The sequence below is a fragment of the Sarcophilus harrisii genome, chromosome 1 (assembly GCF_902635505.1).
Source record: "Sarcophilus harrisii chromosome 1, mSarHar1.11, whole genome shotgun sequence".
Classification (NCBI taxonomy): Eukaryota; Metazoa; Chordata; class Mammalia; order Dasyuromorphia; family Dasyuridae; genus Sarcophilus; species Sarcophilus harrisii.
This window is the reverse complement of record NC_045426.1, coordinates 711,180,215-711,196,899: the sequence shown is the minus strand read 5'-3', so window position 1 is coordinate 711,196,899 and position 16,685 is coordinate 711,180,215. Positions and strand designations below refer to the sequence as shown.

Genomic DNA, 16,685 nt, shown 5'->3' with positions numbered 1-16,685 from the left:
TAAGTTCCAAAAGAATTTATGGAAGAACCAGGAGCAAGAAGATAAATTTATGGGGGGAAAAAAAAAAAAAAAAAAAAGACCAGGTGTTTCATGTCACTGATTTGCTCATTTTATGGCTTTATAGATTTAAGAAGTGGTCTGGTACATACCTTATTATTGTCTCAAATTTTGTTATCACTGACCAACAGATTGTTATCTAACAGCTAGCAATGTTTGTGGAGCTACAGTACTCCCAAAGCCAGGGGATCGCAGGTTTATCACTAAATCTTCCCTAAAAGCTAGGGGAAGAAATATAGAACTACATTCCTCCTAAGGCCACGTGGCATTAAGCTTATTGCTACATTTCACAGAGGGATGAAGGTCTCATCTTCCCTTCAGGCTGATAAGGACTATAGAGCTAGCCCTTCCTAGTGGGGACCAGACTGAGGAGGGGAGACAGGTGACTTAAAGATGGTAGAAGCAGCATCCGGGTGTGATGAGTCTCAGAATCAGGTAGCAGGTATATTCAAGTTGAATAAGTAGTTGGAATTTCATGGTTTAGAATCCGGGAGAAACAAAGCTTACAAGTGTATTAAAAATGCAGGGGTCAAAAATAATCAAACAAGAACAAAAAATGAAGCTAACATTAGGGTTACCGGAACAGTAACCAAGTATCCCTGACAGAGGAAGACTTGGGTGGGGGGGAAGGGAGAGATGAGGCCATCATGAATGTTTCACATCCAGCCAGTGTTTTCTAGGATCCTGTCAGGACAAAGCTCAATCTTCTGAGTTGCTGATGTACATATAGCAGGAGGTTTTGGCAAGGGCACAGACACTACCACTAGAGGCAAGAATATAATCCAATATATAACCAATTGGTTATCAAAAACCATGTGGGCAAGAGAGTCCAAGGATTTCTGGATCTCTTAGAGAGAGTATGCAGTTTCATCGCCCAGTTGGTTGATTATGGCAGCCAGGTTTGATATGTTCTAAATATCCTACCCCGGAAACTAGCATTGCTGTGCCTTTCCTTAAATACCAAAGAACATTTCCCCTAGATCCCTGATTTTGTCTCTCAAAGGGATAGGGGCAGTCAGTGGCAATATACACAGTGAAAGGACTGCTCAGGTGACCCACAGTGCAAACATCATAATGTTTAAAAGTGTTAAGCATTGGGTAGAGAGGATGACAGGCAGAATGGAGATGATAGTCTCAAGTGCCTCAGCCACAGCTTAGGTTATTTGAGAAATGAAGGTTGTGCCATTGTTGCTCTATAAAGAGTTGGGCAGATCAAAATGAGGTATGGTCTCCTTTAACAAAAATTTAGCCTTTTCAGTCCTGCAAGGGAAGTCTTTTACACAATTAGTAAAGGTGCCAACAAAAATCAAAAGCAGTTTGAAGCCTCTACAAGGGGGGGGGGGGGGGACATATGTATAAAATCTGCCAGTCCTCCCCTGGTTATATACTCCTCTTCTGGAAGGGTTTCAAGATTGGGGGGGAGGTGAGAGGAGGAGAGAGATTAACAATTCCTTCAGGATTTACCTGGACACAAACCCAGAAGACCTAATTGTTTCTCCCAGCTTGTGACAGGGAAATAGGTTTCATGAGGGTTTGGAGGACCTTTCCTCAATTCTAAAGCACAGGTGAGGGCAAGAAGTTCGATCCTCTTGGCAGAGACTCCAGGGGGATTGGCTCAGCCTCCAAGGTGCTATGGCACAGAGTAACCTACCTTCCTTTCCCTATTTTCAGGAAAACTGAACCATCAGTAAACCATTCATCAACTGGGTTGTGAGGGGGATGTTCCTCAAGTCAGGCTGACTGGAGAAGATGAAATCTAAAGCTTCTTCACAATTGTGAATGAGGTCCCTCTACTGAGTGCAGGGCTGAGTGTGGTCCACCTGAATAATCAAGTCGGGATGTCTAACAGGGGAGTCTGATACTCAAAAGCAAACCAGTGATGACCCTTGGCTTCCAAGATTTTCTTAATCTGGTGGGGGGTTAGACCCCCAGTGGTTGACCTAGGATGAGTTTGGAGACTTCATTTATCAACATACAGAGTAAAAGGCTTTTCTAATTTAGGCAAGGCTAATGCTGGAGCAGAGGTCAGTTTTGCTTTCAAGATCATAAAAGCGTTAATCTGATCAGGACCCCAATGGAGGAGTGTATCAGGGCCTTGAATAACTACAAAATCGAGCCAGGAAAGTTATTTTTTTTTATTATTATTATTAAAGCTTTTTTATTTTCAAAACATATGCATGAATAATTTTTCAACATTGACCCTTGCAAAACCTTGTGTTCCAAATTTTCCCTTCCTTTCCCCCTCTCTCCTCCCCTAGGTGGCAAGTAATCCAATATATGTTGTACATGTTAAAATATATGTTAAATCCAATATTTGTAATCATTTATACAGTTACCATGCTGCACAAGAAAAACAAATCAAAAAGGAAAAAAGGAGAAAGAAGATAAAATGCAAGCAAACAACAGCAAAAAGACTGAAAATGTTATGTTGTGGTTCACACTCAGTTCCCACAATCCTCTCTCTGGGTTCAGATGGCTCTCTCTATCACAAGGTCATGGGAACTGGCCTCAATCATAGCATTGTTGAAAAGAGCCAGTTGATTAGAATTGATTATCGTATATAATCTTCTTGCCATGTACAATGATCTCCTGGTTCTGAAACTCATCTCACTCAGAATCCATTCATGTAGGTCTCTCCAGACTTGTCTAAAATTATCCTGCTGATCTTTTCTTAAAGAACAACAGTATTCCATAACATTCATATACCACAACTTATTCAGCCATTCTCCAATTGATGGGCATCCACTTAGTTTCTTGCCACTACAAAAAGGGCTGCCACAAACATTTTTGTACATGTGGGTCCCTTTCCCTCTTTTAAGATCTCTTTAGGCTCTTGGATCTCTGTGGATGACACAGGGGATAGCTGACTTACCCTCTTTGTTGGCAGTCAGCCTTCTTTCTTTGGAAGGGTTTAGGTCTCTTTTCTGAGGAGAACTTTGGAATCTCACCCATGGAGAGGACACTCTTCCTGGGATCTTTTGTTCCCAATTGGGAGCCTGAGAGCTTCATCCTAATGAATGAGATAGTGAGATCTCTCAAGACACTTGTGAAATTTGAGTAAGACTTCACCAACCCCAAAGTTGGTATGGGTCTGAACCAACACCATTAGGAATATCAGCTTCCCCTTCCTACTATTGTTCCATGATATCATTCACTTCCTACCTCAACCTAAACCAAATATAGGCAACTATGCTCTTATTAGCCAAAGTTCAATTTTCTGGTGTAGTTCCCATATTTATAATATAAGACCTTCAGCCAATGAGGATGAGAGTCTGTGGTGAGATTTTTGCATTAGGGAATATTCGACCTACTTCTGTCTCTAAGGCACCTCCTCCCTTCAATTGCTTGTTCCACTGTAGTGAAGGTATAATAAACCTTCATTTTATTCCTAGAGATATCTCCAGCTTTTTAAAAATTATATAATGGCTATTCACTGGGATTTCCCAGCTGAGAGACTCAGGAGTTGGTGCTTCCCTTTTCTATTACCTCATATCTATATTATTGCTATAATCACATTAGGATTAATTAATTATTGTCGTCATCACAAATTATGCATTTATCTTTTCAGTAAATCAATAAGATATCCAGCTGTTCAGTTTCAACTAATGCCCAATCAGCAGCCAGTAGCTGTTTTTCAAAGGGGAGTCTCTCCAGCTGGGAGAAGCTTCCTTGAGCAGAGTACATTTTCCCCCCTGCTACTTTTGCCAGAGGCTCCAATTTGTTTACCTGTCCTAGGGTGGATTCTTGCAAATCCACTGGGCCATCTTGCATAGGTCATAAATCCAAGCCTGTCTGGATTGCAGCCTTAGCTTCCTGAAAAGATTTGGTTTCTTTCTTTCCCCAAGAGAATCCATATTTCCTCCTAATGACTCAACATAAGGGTTTCTGTATTTGACCCAAATGTGTGAATATGAACTCTCCAATACCCAGGAACAGTCCAATGAATTAATGCCTTAACTCATTCAAATGTTTTACTACAATATGGTGACAAATGGTTGGACTGTGTACATATTCTTAGGGCAATCTGGTGAAAGTGTATTGCCAACCCTGCTATGTAAATACAAATTGATGCCATTGTGGGGTCAATAGGAATAGTAAAAAAGGCATTTGCAAAATCTGTGAATGCATACCAATAGCGAGCATAGGTTTATATTCTTTCTTTTAGGGTAATTGTATGGAAAAAAAAAAAAAAGAAAGAAAAGAAAAGCTTTTAATCCACTGTCATGCTCCATGTATCATCTGATTTTCTAACAGGCCATACTGGACATTCAGGCTATAAGGGACCATTCAGTAGTAGGGATCAGAACTCCAGCCTCCATGTATCCTTTTATAGTAATTTCTTCTTGCTCCTCCCCTCCCCCCAATCCTATACTCCTTAATTGCAATGGTTTGAGAAGGCTTAGATAGAGTTAAGGGTGGGGGTGGGGGTGAGACATGCACTTTCCCTATTATCATCTATACTTCAAATTTCCTGATTACAAATTGATATTTCCCCTCGAGTAGATGCAGGGTCAGTTAGTCCTCTTTCTTTTTTTAATTTTAATTTTATCTTTTATTATATATTTTTTGTCTACAGAACATAAGCATGGGTGATTTTTTTCAACATTGACCCTTACAAAACCTTCTGTTACAAATTTTCCCCTCCTTCCCCCATCCCCCTCCCGTAGACAGCAGGTAGTCCAATATATGTTAAATATGTTAAATCCAATATATGTATATTTATATAGTTATCTTCCTGCACAAGAAAAATCGGATCAAGAAGAAAAAAAAAATCTGAGAAAAAACAAAATGCAAGCTAACAACAACAGAAAGAGTGGAAATCCTATGTTGTGATCCACACTCAGTTCCCACAGGCCTCTCTCTGACTCTTTTCAACAATGCTATGATTGATTAAGTTGATTATTGTACATAATCTTCCTGTTGCCATGTACAATGATCTCCTGGTTCTGAAGCAGTATTTCATGCATTGACACATTAAATTATAGTAAAGTTAGGTCTGCCACAGTGATTTGCACTTTCCATCTTATTCCTTTTATTTTACACTCTTAATTTGCTTTGCCTCATATTAATGGGCAATACATAGACCTAAATAATATCACTCATACTTTGTTTTTCCACTTTAGAAATTTTTTTATTCAAGCTTTTCGTTTTTCAAAACACATGCGTGGACAATTCTTCAACATTAGCACTTGCAAAACCCTGTGTTCCAATTCCCCTCCCCCCATGCCCTTCCCTAGATGGCAAGTTTGCTCATACTTTAGCCGATTGCACAAATTATGATCGTGTGCTTGTATGTGGAATGGTCATGCTACAGATAGCTCCCTCTCTATTAAGCCATTCCTCTAATAAATGTGATCTTACTCTATATCCCACGTCCAGTTTCTCTATGAAGTATCTGTTCAATCTATCTGCCTAGTCCCTAACAATCAAACTGATTTGAAACCTGTAGAGCAAGTATCCCCATTTTATATACAAAATGTGAGTTTTCTCCATTGTCAAGGTGATGATTTCTACTTTTCCTCTGACATAGTGGATGATGTTAATCTGTCTTGGGTACTCAAAACTATTACCTCTGCCTTATGTGTATTTATCTTTGGAACCTTTAATTTCTATTCTAAGTTCTAAATTGCAGCTACTTTAGAGAAAAATCAAAGAGCTCTTAATGAACATCAAATGCAAACTCATATTGTTACTGAGAAATTGATAGAGGCTTCTCAGGTAGTTACTTGTGAGACTAACCATCACTGGTATGACTTTCTATTTAGATCTCCTTTATGCAGAAATATTTTTCTGTAATAATTCACCCCATGTTAATTTTTACTACCCTGCTTATTATATTATGCATATGTAATTGTTACATGTTCTTCCAAATGAAAAATATATACACTAAATTGATCCCTAAAGTCTCCTTGGCTTTCAGTATGTCAGAACTTAAGGCCAAACAAATGGTAAATGAATCTAGAAGTTCTTCTATATTTCAGTGCAGGTCCTACATGTAGGTTATGTCCCCAGGGTAAGCCCAGATCTTGAAGACATACTAACTCCTTCACAAACACGGAACATCTGCTACTTTCGGAACCTAGCCAGTTCTCCAAGAATGAACATTGCACGTTACCTCCATCATGAGCTTTGGTGAGCCTATCGATGGATAACACATGGGGATGGTTGACATTTAGCCTCTTTGTTGGCTCTCAACCTTCTTTGTTTGGAAGGGTTTGTTAGGTCTCTGTTCCAAGGAGAACTTTGGAATCTCATCCATGGAGAGGATGCTCTACCTGGGACCCCTTGTTCCCAATCTGGACCTTGAAAGCTGTATTCCAGGATTCCCCAATTGAGAGACTCGGGAGTTGGTGCTTCCTTGGATTGTGATGTTTTCTATTACCTCTTAGATCTATATCGGTATTGCTATAATCATCTAGTACTAGGATTATAAATTACTATTGTCACAAACTGTACATTTACCTTTTCTGTAAATCAATGAAATATTTAGCTTTTTAAGTGTGTCTTATTGTAAGTGTGAATATCAACCATACTTTCCTTAATCATACTCTTTTTAGGAAAGGGAATTGAAGCCTTCAGAGAGGAGGGACTTCCCCACAGCTAAAGTGGAGATCTCCGCCAGCCACCTGCTTCTCACATGGGGACCTTGTTTTCCTTGCCTAGTGTCTATTGCCTCTCATCCCATGACCATTTGTTCATTTGGGACAGCATTCAGAACTCAGAATTATGGCTGACCTCTGAGGAATACAGAAGAAATATGGATATAACAGCAAACACTGATGAGATGTAAAACATCAGCCAGTCATCAATCAACAGTTATTAAGTATCTCCTGCCCCCATGTGCCAGGCACAGTGCTAAGTGCCAGGAACACAAACAGAAGCAAAACACAGTCTTCAACCTCAAGAAACTAATGAGGGAGATAAGAGGGCAAGCAAACCTATTCATACAAGTTGTGTGCTGGAAGAAACAGAAATACTTAAGGGAAGCAAAGCTCTTGAAATAAGAGGGGTTAGAAAAGGCTTTTGGTAGATGTTAGGATTCTTACAAGGTACTAAGTCAATGGAATTGATAGAGACAATAGTTATCTAATTTAGCATGGTTCAGTGTGATTGATTTAATCCCTACAAGGTGATGTTATGGGCCAGAACTTGAAACAAGGTACTAAGTGGAATTGAGGAGACAATGGTTAAATCTAGTTTAGCATCGATTTAATCCTACAACAAATAATGGTTTCCTAGTGATATAATGATTGATGTATACTCAGAGTGGAACATATAAGGAGGAGCTCTCAGGGCCAGAAAAGGACAAGCCCACTACAAGCTCTCTGAGCCTCAGCCAGGATTCAGTTGAGGACATTCACAAGCCAGGGAAGGCCACTTAAGCTCTCAGAACCAAGTCTATAGAAGGCCTCTAAGAAAAACTCGCCGGGCCCCAAGTGAAGGAGATAAGACTTTGAAGGAGACAATAAAGGATTTGGACTTTAATATCTGGCTGCATTTTGGGTAATTACACTGAACTGAAACTAAGGCTGCCTCCAGAAGCCCCCCAAGAAACCTGCTCCCAGAGAAGATTACATTTAGAGAAGAATATTACAGGTAGAAGATGGGATTTAGATAGAAATTGCAGGAAGCCAGCTAGGTCAGAGGAGGTGGCAGAGGCAGGAGCTGAGGGATGGAGGGTCTTTTTAGTGGAACAACTAGGAGGCTGGGGTCACAGGATTGAATCAGGCTAATGTGTAAGAAGATGGGCTCTGAAGAGCTTTCATTACTCAATACCATATTGTATTTGTTCCTGGAAGTGATAGGGAGCCACTGGGGTTTACTGAGTGGGATGAGAGGGTAACATTAATACTTGTGCTTCAGGAAAATCGCTTTGCTGGGTGAATGGAGGGTGGTGGGGTGGAGAGGAGGCATGAGGCAGACAGATCCCCCCCAAAAAGAAACCTACTGGAGTTACCTGGATCTAAAGTGATGAGGGTCTATACTAGGTTTAGAGAAGTGTCAAGAGAGGAGGGGACATATTCAAGAGATGTTGTCAGGAGAAAACAACAAACCTTAGCAATAGCTTGGCTGTGGGAGGTGAGAGTGAGGAGTCCAGGATGTCACAGGAGTCCTGAGTCAGAGGGACCGGGAGGGTGGTGCCTTGGACAGTAGTCAGGAATCTGTGTTCCAAAGAGATCAAGAAAAGGACCTATTTATACCAAAATGTTTCTAATGGCTCTTGTGGCGACAAAAAAGGGGAAATGGAAGGGATGAACAAGTTGTGGTATATAATGGTGATGGAACAGTATTGCGTTATAAGAAATATTGAGGGGAATGGTTTCACAAAAACCTGACAACACATGAACTGATGCTGGGGGGCCTTTTGGGGATGCAGCAGTCGCCATTTTGGCAAGCAGAGGCCAGACATTTCAGAAAAGCCTTTTGTGCTCGCTCAGAAGATCCTGTTCAGTTCCCAGTAGATCTTTGGTTTCCATACTTGGAAACTGGCAGTTTGTGTTGGCCACAGATTTGCTCCTTTCCTGCTACTTCAAGTCAAAGTTTCTCCCCTAAAATACCAGGCCGACTTCCAGAAGGGATTCTTACTCTTGGGTCTGGGAACTTGGTTGGGTTTTTTTGGGGAGGAGGGAAAGAAAGGGTTAGGTTTTTTTTTTTCTTTTACTCCATAAAACATTAATAATATATTTTAATGAAAAAATCTTAGCCTCATATTTCTTTTCAAAGACTCTCAAAACTTGTGTTTTCCTGCCCTGTTTTTGCCCAATTGTACCTCAATTTTGGACCTCAATAAGGACCAGTTTGGAGAAATTATTTTAAAACAGGAACTGATGCTGAGTGAAATGAGCAGAACCAGGAGATCATTGTACACTGCAACAAGACTATACAATGATCTGTTCTGATGGACATGGCTCTTTCCAACAAGATGATTCAAACCAGTTCCACTTGTTCAGTGATGAAGAAAGCCATTTGTACCCAAAGACAGGGCTGTGGGAGCCGAGTGTGGATCACAACATAGCATTCTCACTCTGTTGTTGTTTACTTGCATTTTTGTTTTCTCAGTTTTTTTTCCTTCCTTTTTGATCTGACTATTCTTGTGCAGCAAGATAAACATGTATGTATATATTGGATTTAACATATTTTAATATATTTAACATGTATTGTACTACCTGCCATCTAGGCGAGGGGATGGGGAGAAGGAGGGAAGGCTTTGCAAGGGTCAATGTTGAAAAATTACCCATATGTTTTGTAACTAAAAAGCTTTAATAATAATAAAAAACAAAAATAATAATAAAAAAATAAAGATAGCTGTAGTTTGAAGTAATATTGTAAATTTAAGTTTAAGGCAGCTAATACTAATGTTGCTCACAGGCAGAGCTCATCATCTCTTAATGAAACATGACAGTTAGCTCTTTATAACAAGAAGATGATGGGGAAAATCACCGCACCGCGCAGTGATGTCAAAATATCTTCCCTTTTTTATGTGAATGATGAAATATTTGATTATTCCTGTGGGAATATACCTAGTAAGTTCATGAACTATGAAGGTGTCTCAGGCTCATCACCATTTACTTTTCTTTAAATTGCTTAGCTACAGCTTTGGCTGAGGAGCCAGACACCTTTATCCACATCTAAGAGAAAAATACACAAGTTCCTAGTGTAAAGTTGATGTAAACAGCCATATGAACAGGGCTAATATGGTACTCACAGACTCTGGAAGAGTAACAAAGGGATCCAACTGGGTAGGAGCATGTGGGACCTTCTCCATTAACATCAATCTGCTGCTCTAAGTTGCCACTGAATTGTACTGATAGCATCTGGGATATAACAGAAGTTGGAAACCTAGGCAGACTGTAGAATGATGGAAGTGTTGGAGGTATGGAGGAGCTTGATGAGATAACATTGTCCCCAGTGCTAAGCAGGCTTGATGGGTAAAGCAGCAGGAAATCCTTGAAAATGGATAAAGACATTCAACAAAAACTAGCGATAAGGTACACAAGGTTGGGAAAATTCTGATGTTAGAAAGCCTCCCTTGTTCTAATGAATGATAAATAGAACAGTGAAATAGCAGCACCCTCGAACTCAGAGCCTCTGTCACTGTTAATGGCAGGGGGGCATTTAGACTTTCAGACAATAGTCTCACAGATGTTGTGGGCAATAAAGAGAAAGTACCAGAGCCCAACCTTTAATCCTTCTTTAACCTTTAACATCTTCTACAATCAAACCAGCAACCACAACTCAATTACAAGTAGAGCGTCCAGCACCCATTTCAGCAGGATCTCCACACATTCCAGTTGTGACATACACAATGGCTTGCCCACTAATAAAAATAAAACCAAATAATTTCTGGACCCCACTAAACAGAGCTCAAATGTTTTAGAGCATCTCCTACTTTGAGGATTTTAACTCCAACAACTGCATAATCAAACCGGATGTTACCACTGAAGAGAGATCCAATCCCATTAAAGTTCCTCTGTTAAAAGCAAGACTAACTCATCCAGTAGAAAGGATCTGCAAAATCCAATGACACGGTTCTAAATAGTGGTACTAAGAGAAGGAATAAGTTATAATAGTCCATAATACCTTCTTTCTAAATTGAATCTTCCTTTCAGGTTTCTGAATTTCTGATAAAACTGCACAGAAGGCTTTTATAAATTTTTTTTTGGGGGGGCTGAGGCAATTAGGGTTAAGTGACTTGCCCAGGGTCACACAGCCAGGAAGTGTTCAAATCTGGCCTCCAGTACTTAACTCAGGTCCTCCTGACTTCAGGGCTGGTGCTCTATCCCCTGCATCACCTAGCTGCCCCTCAAGGTTTTATAATTTCTAAAAACGTAACGCATATGGTGGTAGTTTGGAGCACTTGATGATGGTGAGACAGATGAGCAGCCCTTTGTCACTGCCTTCCTTTTTTGCTGGTCCTGCTACTTTCTCCATGAGGTTTTGCTCACTTAAAGTTCTAGTAAAGCTTTTAGAACCTCTAGCAGTAAGAAGGCAACAGAGTTGACTGTGCCCATAACGGTTTAAGTCAGAGGTAGAAATTACCTTCCAGGTGGCTGAGATAGCAGGAATGGAGCTGAAACATGGAGATGGAAGAAGCAAGAAGTTGGTGGGGGCTGGTAATGGACTTCATTTTCTGTACTTAAACTTGATTGTGACAGATGGATACTGAAGCTGTAGAGAAAGGTAGTTAATGTACAAGGAGATGAGAGAAAGCACTGCTAGAGGAGGGGAACCTGGGAAAGGAACCTGCAGTCTTAAAAGCAACCTTTCCAAAAAGGATTTTCTCATTATTTAAGCATGGCCCTGCCACAGAAGTAATAGCAGCTGCCTCATTGTTCCTTTTCACTGGAAAAAAGTTATCTAGCAAAGTTAGCTGCTGTTAACTACTCTAGTTGAGTTGTTTTGCATATGACTAAACCAATACTTATTTAGACATAAGACTGTCTTCTCTTCATTTAAAATCATTTTTTAAAAGTAGGATTTTTTTAAAAATAAGAATACCACTATTATTCAAAATTTCATTTTTAGTTTTATTTTTTTTCAAATTTTCAGTTCCAAATTCTCTCTCCTTCCAGATCCTCCTCCGCCCACTGAGGAGGCAAGCAATATATCGGTTATACATGTAAAGTCATGAAAAACATTTTCATATTAGCCATATCACAAAAAATTAAAAACTAAGAAAAACAAAATGAAAAAAAAAAGTGTGCTTTAATCTACACTTAAGAGTCCATCAGATCTCTGGAAATAGATAACATTTTTCATGAGTCCTTTCAAATTGTCTTGCATCACCGTATTGACCAGAAAAGTTAAGTCTCTCAGTTAAACAGCATTACAATATTCATTCAGCATCAGTTTATATGTATTCCCATGTTTTTCTGAAACCAGTTTGAATGATAGAATTCCGATTGTTGCTCCCAGACCAAACCCCACTCAAATCCTTAATCACTCACTGATAGGTACAGGTCTAGGTAGTCTGTGACCCCATCATACATCTAATTCAGCCATACTAAATTCCATAGAAATCAGCCAATCAGAAAATAGTACCAACAGGACTCAGAACAGAACATTAAATCAAAAAACTTAATAAATCTTTCCCAGGGATGGTGTCTGTGCATAGTCCTTGTTTGCTGTACTTTGGGTAAATTTATGATGAAGCCAGGCTAATTATAATATTATTACCATACATTAATAACCTCACAGTGCTATTTTCTGTATGCATCCTGGGTAACCACATGCAAAGTTCCATCAAGGTTAAGTCCTAACCGCCCCATGTTAGCACATTCCTCCTGTACATATCTTGTGATGTAATCCGATTCCATAAATATCTTTGTCTTGCTTTTCTGGGCTGCTAACTCCTGCTAAACTCCCTAAAGGAACACAGCCCACTCTGAATGTATAATTCTCAATAAATCTTAATATATTCCCATACCATATTTGGAGACAACCTGAATCCTGAATTATTTCAAATGACACTCTGGATGATCTGCTAGATTCCCAACAACAAGAGCCTTTCAATCAGATTAGATGTTGTAAATACAATTATCTTTTCCCTTCCAGTTCTGGCCAAATGAGAAGAGAGGGGAGAGAAAATGAATATAGGAGGAAATCTATTCTTTCTGTGCCCAAGATTTTGTTGCATTGGAACAAACAGGAGAAACTAAACATGTGACCAAGTTAGATGGGACATTTTATATGTATTTCCAAATTGTGATAAGCATGAATTTTGATTTTGATGTGCTGAATGAAATAGCCTCGTGAAGACATCAGTTACAGACCCCTTTGTTAAACTGAGGATCTTGGGAAAATTGTGCATAAATGCCCCCCTTCATACCTTCTCTCAGAAGGGCCCATTGTGACAGAGATGGAGTTGAGCCACAAGAGATGGACCACTGATTGTCTTTTACTTCTACCTAATAGAAAATCATTCCTGTTTGTCCTGGAGGACAAGAATGGAAAAAGCACTTGATTGGATTAAATCCTAGAAAGGTATAATTTATGACCATGTAAATCCATGGTAGCTCTCCACTAGAATAATCTTCCACTCATCCGAACACTACCAGAAATTGGGGAAGATTAGCAATGAATGGCTCTTTGGTTGAATTTTATAGGTAGTGTAAAAACTGTTGTGTTAAAAAATATAATTGGAAGGGGGGCAGCTAAGTGGCACAGTGGACAGAGCACCAGCTCTAAAGTCAGGAGGACCTGAGTTCAAATCTGATCTCAGACATTTAACACTTCCTTCCTAGTTGTGTGACCTTGGGTAAATTACTTAATCTCAATTGCCTCAGCAAGGAAAAAAAAATACAATTAAGGATTTAGAAAAAGTACAAAACAAATTGGGCAAGCCCGACCATCTGTGACAGGTTTTGTGAGAGCAGTCCAACATAGTTTAGCCCATTTTATTAGCTCTGTCTGAGAAGAGAAAAGATCACATGCAGAAGAGTGAATGTAGGAACAAAAATAGTTTGTGACCTTTGAATGTGAACCAGTAATAATTTATCAATGTCCTCCAAGTGTAAATTAGCTTTGGAATAAATGAGAAAGTATTAAATGCTTGCTATCTGCCATGCACTGTGCTGAATTATGGAGATACAGATACAAGCCTGCAAGGCAATCCTTGTCCTCCTGGAGCTTACATTCTGAGTGAAGTACCACCAAACTCTTCTCCTACCCTTGGGGATACGCGTACCACACTTTGGAAAACATTGGTCTAGATCGTTCACCTGCTTTTAGCATCCTCACTTCTTGTTGCCCTGCATCAACTCTGGTTATAGGCTTCAGTTTTTGTCTCACAGAGTTTCCAGTTCTCAGGAAATATTCCCAGACCAAACCATCTCAAACTGTAAGTTCTTACTTGTTGTGAGCCGAGCTGTCTGGACCTCAGAACTCAACCTTACCACCTGCCACAAGGTTAGATATTGAGAGAGGGCTCTGAAGTTTAATCCCCTTCAATGGTTTTCTTTCCAGTTACTCCTATTCCTGCCTGAACTCATTCCTCAATGGTTAGCATCCTTTCACCCCCTTCAACTTCTCCATCCTAGTGACTCTGAACACCAAGATTTCCTGTACAAACCTGGTTCCTACTCCCTTATTTCCATCCTCAAGATTCCACTACAGATCTTCTCACTCTTCACACTGTACTCTCTGGGGTGCTTGCTCCATAATTAAGAAACTTGACTTCATCTTCAACCTTTTCCTCTGTCCTTCCATTTTGTATTCCCTTAGATATGGCTTCCTCCTCAAAAGACATCCCTGCCACCATTTCCATTATTGGTGCCGTTTTGCCTCATTCTCTATGATTGTGGTGGCGGAGTTGGAATACTCCCTGCTCCCCCCATGTCACTTTTAGACCTTTCCTCTACCATCACCATTCAATAATATCTCCTTTGGAATTCATTCATGTTGTCACCCCATGAAGATTCTGGTAGTTTTTGTCTGCTGATCTCTAGGACGCCCTTCATGAATTTGGCTCCCCAACTCCTGCCCTCCTATTAGGGTGAACCAACATGTTAATATTCCCTCAAATATCCTAGCATTCCAGCTTTGCTCATTTTCCTATGACTTACTCCACCCCACTTCAGTTGTGCTCAGAGATGGTCATGAGCTTATCTTGACATCACCCCCAAATAATCCATCTGTTTGTGGACTTTGTCCTGCCAAGTCTTACCCTTCTACTAACTCGGCTTTTATTCTTGTGCTGATGTGTGAAGAAAACCAGAGAAAATTAAGCCGAGTTGGTTAGATATATTTGTTCCCTAATCCCCACTGGGCCCTCACTATGGCAAGGGAATAATTTATATCTTCCTAATTGATTCTTTTTTCACTCTATAGTTTTTCCAAACGTTCATCCCTTCTTAAACCTTCTATGACTTTCATCCCCTCTCCCATTCCCTCAATGGAATCTTGCATCCATATTTCACTAAGAAAAACAAAAACACCTTCTTCATATCTCCCATCAGATACTTTCCCCCACTCTCACATCACTCTCTTTTCTCCCATGAAAAAAATGGCCCCTCTTACTAAAGCAAAATTCTATCTGAAAAATCTTCTCATGTTTTAAAAATATTTCATTTCTAGCTGTCTGTTTCCCTGCCTCTTTTTGAAGATGCGTAGGTCTCCCCTATCCTTAAAAAACAACCAAAAAACCCCCAAAACCCCACCTCATTTGATCCATCTATTCCTAGCTCTCATGCTGTAACTTTCCTCTCTTTCATGCTTAACCTCCTTGAAAAAGCAATAATTGGTAATTACTTCTTTTCTTCCAAAATCTGGCTACCAACCTCTTCATTTAACAGAAAAATACTCTCTCTTTCCAACAATTTTTTTTGTCCAGTCATTTTTTAGTTGTCTAATTATTTTTTTAGATTTTTTTCAAAATACATAGCTTTCAACATTCACCCTTACAAAATCTTGCATTCCATTTTTTTCTCCTTTCTTCCCCCTACCTCCTCCCAAGTAATCCATTATATGTTAAACATGTGCAACTCTTCTATACTAATTTTCCCCAACCTCCTCAATTCGATTACCTTTCTGTTGTGACACAGGAGCCACTTGTCAGTGGCTGCTGGAGGTCTAACTCAGACCTGTAAAATGGATCTCTTCATGTGAGAGGACAACGATGACACAAGGAGACTGAGAGGCAGCTGCCACAAGGAGACTGAGAGGCAGCTGCCGTTCTCTGACCTCTCCACTGAGAAGCTATTTGCGTTGTTTGACCTCCAATTTATTTCATTCCCAGCCCACAAGCAACACCTGTGTAAGCAAAGGCTGCCCTGAAACTCCATCAAGTGTCATGATTCACAGCTGTGGAGGCTCTCGAAGATGAGATCTTCTCCAAATTATTCTTCCATAGCAATTTACATGTTGCCTCCCTCATTAAACTGTGAGCTCCTTGAAGAGTGTCATTGCTATTTAATCAAATTGAACCAGTAAAAGAGTACTTTGATCAGAGAGGTAATTAAGGCTGATAACTACAACCTTTTGCTAGTAAAGAAATATTGGAACCACTATCTCTCACAGCTGCCTGTCCCTATCTATGTATCTACAACTGTATCTACATAAAGTTGACCTCTGCCAATTTATTAAGATGGCCTTTAGAATATCATTTGCATGAAGAACTAGAGTACATTATGAGATGCAAAATGGATAATTCTGATTATATTAAGTTTAAAAGTCTTTGTACAAAATTAATGTAGACAAGATTAGAAGACAACAAAGAAGAGAAGCAGAAAACTGGGGTGAAAATTTACATCCAAGGGTTGTGATTAAGGCCTCATTTTTAAAATATAGAGAGAATTGACTCAAATTTATAAGAATATAAGACATTATAAAGAAAATAATGAAATAACTACATTAGAAATATTAGTAAAGTAGTTAAGTTCTTTTAAAATCTAGATCCTGTCAGATTATAAATTAAATTGTCGTGGATTCAATTGTTGAAAATTGGTATGAATTTTTGGAAACTGTTTAGTTAGAAATGAATGAGAAAATAATGGTTTCAATGTGAATTTTGTATAGCAGTTGTCTTTTTAAGATGCCCTCATATGTGTAATAAAGAATTCTAAGATCTTATCAGCCCTGTGAATAGAGTGAGATATTTTAACAACATTAGCTTATAATATTTAGCCCTG

General features: G+C 39.4%; 1 pseudogene; it reads right to left on the bottom strand.

Moving 5' to 3' along the window:
- Positions 1-9,687: 9,687 nt before the first annotated feature.
- LOC111719292 lies at positions 9,688-10,704 on the bottom strand (annotated as a pseudogene).
- Positions 10,705-16,685: the final 5,981 nt, after the last annotated feature.